This window comes from Pogona vitticeps, chromosome 3, assembly GCF_051106095.1.
Source record: "Pogona vitticeps strain Pit_001003342236 chromosome 3, PviZW2.1, whole genome shotgun sequence".
Lineage (NCBI taxonomy): Eukaryota > Metazoa > Chordata > Lepidosauria > Squamata > Agamidae > Pogona > Pogona vitticeps.
Window position 1 is genome coordinate 242,468,446 of NC_135785.1, and position 10,651 is coordinate 242,479,096.

The following is a 10,651-nucleotide window of genomic DNA, read 5'->3' on the forward strand; positions in this document are numbered from 1 at the left end:
CAAACTGACCCAAACAGAATAGCCTTTGCTGCTTTGATAATGTCATTAGTTTGCCAAACAAAATGTTTAACAATGTTTTATGTAATTCGTGATATACAATAATAAAACACACACTGAATGTTAATACCGTATTTAGTGCTTGAACTTAAAAGTATTGGTTGAATTGCAGAACAAAAGGGCACATGAACAGAACTGAAAGTGTCAGAAATTAAAAACTGTTCAAACTCTGTATTAAATGTGTCATACAGCAGTCAAATAGATAAATATATTGTACTTGAAAGACTTACCTTGTGCAGGGGGGGATGGACCTCAATTTGCTGAACTAATTAGTTTCAGACTCGTTCTCTACTACAGAATAGTTTCCTCCACTTGTAGGGGGAGATATTTTAGGCGTGGCTGAACTTGTTTACATGTTTGGCCACATCTCACATTCCACTGCCTTTCACTGGCAAGACAGGCAGGGCTAATTTTAATCTATGACAAACTATCTGGTACTGTACTAATGCCTTCAGAAAAAGGCTTGACTTAATTCTATTTGTAGGAAAATGTATTCTTATGTATGCTTTCTTCACTGGACCTTGTATAGGATTTAGGTTTGTTTGTGTGGGCCTAAATCCTCCTGGTGTGATTCACAGCCCTCTAGAAGAGGTTTTCAGGGCACGTAGGGAGTGCAAGGGGGGAGGGAGAAAACCAACCCCACCTCCTGGTTCTACTGAGAGAATCAGGTCTCTGGAACTTTTAACTGGATTTTTGCTTTCTAAAAACATTTCCAAATGCATTTGTCCCCATTTGGCACATTAGTCTGTTCTTTCTTCCAGTGTCCACATGAGGAGTGGACCAATTTGCTTCCAGATGTCCCGCAAGGCAGCCCAAGCAGCACTTTTTTGAACCTCTATCACAGAAGTCTACTTTTTTGGTGCAGGTTGGTATGCTCTAGTGCAGTGATCCCCAGCCTTGGGCCTCCAGACGTTCTTAGACTTCAACTCCCAGAAATCCTGGCCAGCAGAGGTGGTGGTGAAGGCTTCTGGGAGTTGTAGTCTATGAACATCTTGAGGCTCAAGGCTGGGGACCACTGCTCTAGTGTAGTCTGTTCCAAGAGTCTGCCATCACTGGGAATGGACTGAAATCGAGCCTTGCAGCAGTCAAAGCTGCCAAGGGTGCTTCCAGTTTGAATTTCCAGTATCGTGAAGTGCTTAATAAACAAGCTACTTCAGGTAGTGGCAAAACTGAATACTTTACTCTGCTTTGCATGCTTCAACCAATTCCTGTATCTCCTTTGTGTGTGCACATATACAAAAAAAGGCGCAATGGTGGGGGATCCCTTTCTTTTGTTTACATTGCAAGATGAGGGGGCAGTGGGAGATTGCATACTCCCTTCTCTGCATGTCCTGCTCCTTTCTCTCTGCCTCTATGTCCAAATCTGGTGTAGTCAAACAGGAGTGCAAAGGGCAGACAGGTGTCTGTTTTTGCTTGGCTCCTCTTTCTCCTCTTGCACCAACCACCATGTGTAGCTTGCCTCTCTCTCTTTATGCCAATTTGGATGTGAGGATGGCACTAAATGGCATATCACCCCCTGCCAACCTTAACCAACCCTATTTAGACCACACCAACCTACACCAGAAGGGCGAGTCTGGACGTGCCCAACTCACTTCTGTCCTGAGGAATCGGAGGAACATAGTACTAAAATGTCCCTTCTTGACTTTGTGATGGTAAACAACATTGATTATCCCAACATTTTGGCTCTTTAAAATGCTGACGTCAGAATCTGTAGTCCTGCCTGTGCAAAAGGAACTCTACTGAACTCTTCAAAACGTTTAAGGCATTGTCATCAGTATCCACATATAAAATATCTTAAAGAACATACAAATTGTCTTTCGAATGAAGGAAAAAAAGGTCTTCATGGGGAATCAAAAGCAAATGTGTGAGTGTCACAAACTCTGCTTTTGGCTTAATCAGCACTGTTCCTTGAATAAATTTATTCTAAGGAGAGCCTGACCCATCCCTGAAGTGGCATGTAAGAGAAAGATCTGTTTATAGTTTCTAATCTGGCTGCTCCACACACTGCACAAAGTAACAGTAGGCTATAAAAGTCTGGCTGGACCTGTTCTCACTTTGCATACACTGGACCCTCGCTGTGCTCCTCTTTCCTCACTCATGCTGGCTCCTTAACAGCTTGAAAAAGCATACTTCACTTTATATTAACTCAAATCTTCAACTTTTCTTTTCATCCACAATATGTATATTTGTAGTTGAAATTCTTTGCATTTGACTGTGCATAAGGAGAAAAGTTTTAACATGGGTGAACTACAAGTATACAGTCATGTGAACAATAAAGTACACCCACTCTGAATTCTATGGTTTTACATATCAGGACATAATAAAAATCAGCTGGTCCTTAGTAGGTCTGAAAAATAGGTAAAGACAACCACAGATGAACAACAAGACATGACATATTACACCGTATCATGATTTATTTTACAAAAAATAAAGCCAAAATGGAAAAGCCATGTGTGAAAAACTAAGCACACCCTTGCTGTTTCCATAGCACTTAAGAGGCTAAGTAGCAACCAGGTGCTGCTAACCAAATGCCCTTGAATAATTTGATCATCACCAAGTGTGACCACCTCTATAAAAGCCGAAGTTTTAGCAGCTTGCTGGTTTGGAGCATTCAGATCTAAGACTCTACAGGCCTCAGTGAACATGTTAAATTTCATGACAGTACAATTAGAAAAAGACTGATCAAGTATGTTTTGCTTGGGAGGGTTGCCAGGAGAAAGCCTCTTCTCTCTAAAAAGAGCATACAGCATGGCTTAGGTCTGCTGAGATGCATCTGGACAAACCACAAGACTTCTGGAACAATGCATTTTGGATAGACAAGACCCAAGTGGAGAAGTCTGGCCATAATGCTCAGTGCCACTTTTGGCAAAAACCAAACACAGCATATCAGCAGAAACACTTCCTATGAACTGTCAAGCACAGTGTTGGAGGGGTGATGATTTGGGCTTCTTTTGCAGCCACAGGACCCGGGCATCTTGCAGACATTGAGTTGACCATGAACTGTATACAAGGTATTGTAGAGTCAAATGTGAGGTCATCTGTCAGATAGCTCAAGCTTGGCTGAAACTTGGTTACGCAACAGGACCATGATCCCAAGCACACCGACAAATCTACAACAGAATGGCTGAAAAGGAACAGAATCAAGGTGTTGCAACGGCCAAGTCAAAATCCAGACCTCAACCTGTTTGAGATGCTGTATTTCAGTGACGTGGAGAGGGGGGATTTGCTGGTTGGGTAACAGCCTATCCTCCACATTATTTTACCCAGGCTCCGTGCCCTGGAGAGGACACTCCAGCTTCGTGTACAGCATCAAAACACTAGACGCTGTTCCAAGTCCTCCACGTTACCATAGTCTCTTGAGACTGAAGGATGCCTATGATGATGATGTAGAAACAAATGCCCACAGACCTCAAAGAACTGAAGTAATGTTGTAAAGAAGAGTGGGCCAAAATTCCTCCACAATCATGTGAGAGACTGGTAAAGTTGAAAATAAAACAATTACTTCAAGTTATTCCTGCAAAAGGTGTTTCTACGTCATTTACTAGTCTCTAAGTGTACTTAGTTTTCCACACATGGCTTCTCCATTTAGGCTTTATTTCTGTAAAATACATCATGACACGGTATAATATGTCATGTTGTTCAACTGAGGTTGCATTTCCCTGATTTTCAGACCTGCTAAGGACTGGATGATTTTTATTATGTCTTGATACATAAAATCATAGAATTAAAAGAGGGTGCACTTTCTTTATCACATGACTGTATCTATTTCTATCAATTCATTACCCTCTCATCAGGTTCCCTGCTTTCTTCTGCAGGAACTATTGCTTATTTAATCTTCTCTTATTTATATGTGGCTGCCTCCCTTTAGGGGACCCAACTAAAAGATGGCAGGAGAACATGAGGCTTCTTTCTAAAGTTAAACAGCTGCAGAGTACAAATTAAGAACCTGACTAAGGGCTTGTCTATTTGCCTGTTTTGGAGCAGGCTAAATAGGGCCGCTAAGAAGCCCAGTATGCCATGCCATTTGGTAGGGTCTACACATATGGCAAAGACCTGAAGCAACCATGTCTGAATCCTTCCCGCCTACTCTCAAGAAGCATGAGGAGACAGGAGGGCAAGAAGGGTTTTTAATATGTATTCTTCTCTCGAAGAGCCAGTCAAGAAAAGCAAACAACCCCCCCATCCTGTCTGTTCTTTCCACTGCTGCTACTCCACTTGCCTTTCTTAAAATGCCAAACCAAACCAAGCCACACAGACAGATAGGGGAGCATGTACTTGCACAGGAGCGGTCAGCTTTTCAAAGGGAACCTACTCATGCTGCTTTTGAAAATCTCCCTCCTCTCTTCTCCTGCTGTTGCTCTGCTTTTGAAAGGCTAAGCCAAGGCTTAGCTTTTTAAGTACAAATGAGCACAGGGGATTCAATCAGTCTCTTTGTTGTTTAGTCATTTAGTCGTGTCCAACTCTTCGTGACCCCCATGGACCACAGCACGCCAGGACCTCCTGTCTTCCACTGCCTCCCAGAGATGGGTCAAAATCATGTTGGTCGCTTCGGTGACACTGTCCAGCCATCTCGTCCCCTTCTCCTCTTGCCCTCACACTTTCCCAACATCAGGGTCTTTTCCAGGGAGTCTTCTCATCAGATGGCAAAAGTATTGGAGCCTCAGCTTCAGGATCTGTCCTTCCAGTGAACACTCAGGGCTGATTTCCTTCAAAATGGACAGAGTTGTTCTCTTTGTTCTCCTCCAGCACCACAATTCAAAAGCATCAATTCTTCGGCGGTCAGCTTTCTTTATGGTCCAGCTCTCACTTCCGTACATCACTACAGGAAAAACCATAGCTTTGACTATGCGGACCTTTGTCGGCAAAGTGATGTCTCTGCTTTTTAAGATCACTCTCCTCCCAAGAAGCAGGTGTCTTTTAATTTTGTGGCTGCTGTCACCATCTGCAGTGATAACAGAAACCAAGAAAGTAAAATCTGTCACTGTCTCCATATCTTCCCTTTCAATTTCCCAGGAGGTGACGGAGCCAGTGGCCATGATCTTAGTTTTTTTGATGTTGAGCTTCAAACCGTTTTTTGCATTCTCCTCTTTCATCCTCATTAAGAGGTTCTTTAATTCCTCCTCTCTTCCTGCCATCAGTGGTATCATCTGCATATCGGAGGTTGTTGATATTTCTTCCAGCAATCTTAATTCTAGCTTGGGATTCCTCCAGTCCTGCCTTTCGCATGATGAATTCTGCATATAAGTTAAATAAGCAGGGAGACAATATACAGCCTTTTCGTACTTCTTTCCCAATTTTGAACGAATCAATTGTTCCATATCCAGTTCTAACTGTTGCATCTTGTCCCACATATAGATTTCTCAGGAGATAGATAAGGTGGTCAGGCACTCCCATTTCTTTAAGGACTTGCCATAGTTTGCTGTGGTCCACACAGTCAAAGGCTTTTGCGTAGTCAATGAAGCAGATGTAGATGTTTTTCTGGAACTCTCTGGCTTTCTCCATAATCCAGCGCATGTTAGCAATTTGGTCTCTAGTTCCTCTGCCCCTTCGAAATCCAGCTTGTTCTAAGTTACACATATTTAAAAGAACCTTTAAGTCCATATACAGAGGCACAGCTTTCAGTTTTCCTGTTTCTGAAGCTATGACTAGGCAAAAGAGTGCATGCTTTTAAAAAAGAAATAAAATTAGTAAAACATTACTAAAATATATTATTTGGTAACATAAAATTCACATATCACCTAGATATGGATTGTGTCACAAGCATCATGTGTAAATCAGCTCTAGGAGTCCAATCATTATAATTTTATATTATAAGGAATTATAGGACTGGGTAAAAATACTTGTAAACAAAGTAATTTGCTAACTTCAAAACAATTTGACACCAACCAAATTATCTGAAATCAATGCAATCCAGCATTCACATTCTGCATCTTCATGCAACCTTTATACAAATAATCATTGCCACTTCCTTGCTCAATTGCTTGATGTAATTTCAGTTTGTTATAATCAATTTATTTTGATCAATTTATTTATTCTGATTATCTATTTACTCAATTTATTTAAAGTCAATTGGAAAGATGGGGTACAATATTGAAATTAAAAAAATGAATAGATTGAATCTATTATTCTTAGCGACTCGCTGAAATCAATGAGACTCGTTAAGTCTGTTTTTAAATATGATAAGATGTATGTATGCCAAAGACTGACAAAAGTATTTTACTGGATCTAACCCAATACATATAAACAAAACTTTTCACCTTGGGTGATACGTTTTCTCAACATCAATCAATGGATGTCCAGAGAACTATAACAAACTATTGCAACATTTACAAGTTCTTTTCTGGAGGAAGCAAAACATTTTATTTTATAGGACTAAGGATAACACCCCGAACATGTGCTAAACCTCTTCCAAATACATACATTAGTGGCATAGACTAGTACTTACATCTCTTAAAATACTATATTACACAAAGCACAGGAATCTTGGTTCTTTAACCTTTAGTTACCAAATCTGGAATCTAGTTCAGCTGGAGAAAACTGGAACAAATTAACAACATAGACAGTTCTGATCTAAGGTCAATTTAAAGTAATTTTCTTCTGGCATGAATTCAAGTACTTAATGATGCTTCAAGCTGCAGCGCTGAACCTGGGTGCAAATCTCAATGAACTTGTTGGGACATACTTCTGAGTAGCAATGTATACATTTGCATTGTAGATGAGACAGCTGTTCCTTGTAGAAACAATATGAGAAAATGATGCGGAACGTGTATGAACAGAAGTGGGAATGCACATAAAAAAAGAAAGTTAGCATGTACTGTAGATGGAACCAAGAAATAGCTACAGGAGGACCACATAGATGAGGATAGGAGCATTATATAACAGATGACATATATATTGGGAAAAAGGGTACGTGCTGTACAGTACTCAGAGTGGATACGTACATGTGTACAGCATGTACGTATCCAGTCTCTGGATACGTAAATGTTGAAGACATGTGTCAAGAGACTATGCAACAGTACGCATGTCAGTTTAGGATACATTGAACTGCTCTATAGTTGTGGTAGAAGGTTGTCTGCTGGGGTATGTGGGGTAGCAAGTACAAAGTGTGTGATTATGTGTATAATAAATATGTGCTTATACTGTATGAGCTACCAAAATTTGAACAGAATGAAAAGGGTTCATTAAAGGACACTGTGTGATCATGGGAAGATTGCACAATTCAAAGATAATGTTTCTAAAGAAAAGGTGCCTGATTACATCCAATACTACAGTGAACAGCCAAAGGAAACAGGAGAGTAAAGCAAAGATGAGTTTGACAAACAGGAATGGGATACAAACAAGAAGAAATTGACTGAATGAATGTTCTGCCAGTTAGGTACAGTATTTGGCTGTGAAGTCAGAGGCTGGGAGTTCAGTTCCCCCCAGTGTGCATCCCAGAGGAGCCAGCCTTGGGTGGCCTTGGGCAAGCTGCCTCGTCCCAGGGCACCCGCCAGAACATGGGAATGGTCAACCACTTCTGAGTACTGCTCCTTATGTAGAAACCCCGAAAAGGGTCGTCGCCATACCTCAGAATTGACTTGATGGCATACATTTATTATTAAAAATCACATACAGTACATCGAATTGGGGAATGCTGAGGGATCGATCGTTGCATGCAATACAGGAAACTTATGAGGCGGTGGAAATGAGTTGATGGCTATGGATCTTTAGACTGTCCCTCTTGAAGAGCAGAGAAAGATCAGAGAAGGGAAGGGGAGGGGGCGACTAAACATACCGTCAGGATGTATGCACGAACGCACGGAAATCCTGAGCACCTTCCTTCGGAAGTAAGTCCACTAAACTCAGCAGGTCTTTTCTCCCTAGCAAGGGCCGGGGTTGCAATCTCGGAAAAGTCAAGTGTGAATGGCAGGAGGGCCACCCCGGGGTGCCCCTGCGGGTTCACCTGCTGCTCCTACGGGTCCCCCCCCCTTTGGGGGGGCTGAACGAAGAGCAGAGGGTTCCTCGCATTGTCTTGGAGGCAGGCGCGCAGCCTTCAGGGACGCCAGCTCTCTTCCCCCCCCCTCCCTCAGCGCTCCCCTTCCGGCAGGCGGCGACTTCCCGTTGCCGCCAAAACGGCCGAACCGGCGCCGCCCCCCGCCCCCGCGTTTGCCTGGTCCCGCCGCCGCTGCTGCTACGGCCGCCTCTGAGGGACGCGCGGAGGTGCGGGCGCCTCTCGGCCCTTCTGCCCACCGAGCCAGCAACAGGCGACGACGGGGCCAACGACCCCGTCTTTTTGTCCCTCCGAGCTCGGTGTCCGGGCCGATAAAATGGAATGACGGCTGTTCGCTTTTGGGAACAGTGCGCCTTTTGTCTCTCCAAGAACTACACGCGCCCGCGCGCTCACGCACTCATACGCGCACACATACTCGGAAGCTGGAACGCACACATTTCTGCGCTCATGCACGCTCAAGCACGCAGCCAGGAAGGCTGTTTGTAACAGTACGAAATCCCCCACTAGGTCTTCGGTGGCAGGGATAGATGGGTCTTTTTCTCTCTTTTGCAGTGCCCTGGAACGAAGGTTCACAGAACCTGACAAATTGAAAACCCTTTCATAAAGGTGGATTGAAACCAGGGGACTTCAGCCTGCTTGAGGCAGAGCAGCCAAAGTCTCCTTATCTCCCCGTTGCCTAAACTCCCCTGTGTTATTCTGCCACATGCCACAGAAAATCCCGCAAATGCCTCTCGCCATCCCTAAAATACATTTTTTTAAAGAGTAAAAATGAATAATAGATGCCGTAAAGACTATAGTGCAGGATTTATTTACAAATTGAATAAGATGTTTAGGGCCTCATGTTACGCAGGGTTTCTAAACACACTGAAAACAAATTTCAAGTTTTACCTAGTTGTGGGTTTTTCGGGCTCTTTGGCCATGTTCTGAAGGTTGTTCTTCCTAAAGTTTTGCCAGTCCCTGTGGCCGGCATCTTCAGAGGACAGGAGCCCGAACTCTGTGCTGAGATTCATCCAGTCCTGCCTTTCACATGATGTATTCTGCATATAAGTGCAGTCCTTTGAAGATGACGGCCACAGCGACTGGCAAAACGTCAGGAAGAACAACCTTCAGAACACGGCCAAAGAGCCTGAAAAACCCACAACAACCATTAGATCCCGGCCGTGAAAGCCTTCGCGAATACATTTTACCTAGCTGTTAGAATAATGCATAGTATGAAAAATTTGAATTTCCAGCCCTTTCTCCCTGCCTTTTTGCCTTTGGAGGTCTCAAAGGGCTTCCTCCGATGTTGGGCAGAAAGCCCTTTGAGAGCTCCGAAGGCTCCCAGCAGCAGCAGCAGCAGCTGGGGGGACCTCCGGAAGACATCCGGAGGTCCCCCGCCCTGCCACTGCCGCTGCTGCTGGGAGTCAAGCTGTGCCGGGCAATCCCAGCCATGCTCGGACTCCTGCACAGTCCAGGAGTCTGAGCATGGCCAGCATCGCCCGGTGCGACTCGGCTCCTAGCAGCAGCGGCAGGGGACCTCCAGATGCCTTCCAGGGCTTCTCCGCCGCCATGGGAGGCATCTTGGAGGTCCCCCCGCCACCGCCGATAGTGCCTCTGAAGCACTATTGGTGGTGGTGAGACCTCCGAGATGACTCCCATGGCAGCGGAGAAGCCCTGGAAGGCATCCGGAGGCACGGCCTATGGCCTACGGACTAGAAGGGGGAGGCGGGGAAAGTGCCAAACTTGAATTTGGCACTGTAGCGGGCCACTCTGAAACCTCTGCCAACTCAGGCCTCCAGGAGTGCTCACTACTCTTCTTCAACTGCTGCCACCACTTATACAGTATTTAATATTCAAAAAGGACAAGTGTTTCTTCCAAAACAAAATTTGTTTATTGATTTAACAAAAGAAAATGTGTAAATCACAGGTAGTTAATCAAGTTGTAAATCACGGTTTCTCATTCACTATAGCACACATAGACTTTTCCCTCACTGACCATTTGGCTCACAGGCCTACTAACATGCTAATCACTAACTCTGAATCTATCAATCTCTCCATCTAATCTTCTCACACCTCACACACATCTTTTATATTTCAGCTCCTCCCCCTTCTGCTCCACCCTCCATCCCCACATTGGCTGATGTTCCACTGCCTAGCTGTGACGGACAGGTGAGAGCAGGGCTGTATGTTACAATACCTCCCCCTTAACAAGTTGTTTCGTGGGGGAAAAGCTAAAGTGCTTTCCTCTCATGAACAACGAGGAGCAAAACAACATTACATTATCCCAATAACACCAAGTTTTGTATGTAATTTTCCCTGTATGTTCCATTGTTTATAAGGGTAAACTGTATGGTTTTCTACCATGAAACAAACTTTTTCTTAGGTGGGAGGAATGTGGTGACTGCCCATGTCACTCATGCCATTCATATCTATGAGAGGGCTGGAGAGGCAGAATCAGCAGCTACATGAGGAGAAAGAGAAGTCAGATAGGGCTGGTTAGTCAGAGAGAGAGAGAGGGAACATATACTGAGAGAGATAGAGCTGGTTAGGAAAACAGAGAAGATGGTAATGATATAGCAAGAGGAAAGACGTATGTACTGAGAGGACTGATGGTTGTTGTGGGTT

At 44.0% G+C, this 10,651-nt stretch overlaps 1 protein-coding gene across 3 annotated transcripts in view; it reads right to left on the reverse strand.

The window, feature by feature from the left end:
- Positions 1-7,967, reverse strand: part of SGCG (sarcoglycan gamma) — a 31,176-nt gene extending 23,209 nt beyond the window's left edge. Inside the window, exon 1 of one of the 3 annotated variants that reach the window (XM_072993706.2) lies at positions 7,832-7,967. The gene's annotated coding sequence lies outside the window, so the exon portion shown is untranslated. Of the gene's footprint in view, positions 1-287; positions 432-7,831 lie in introns of those variants that run through there. The other 2 variants (XM_078390033.1, XM_072993705.2) reach the window with 2 other exon arrangements.
- Positions 7,968-10,651: the final 2,684 nt, after the last annotated feature.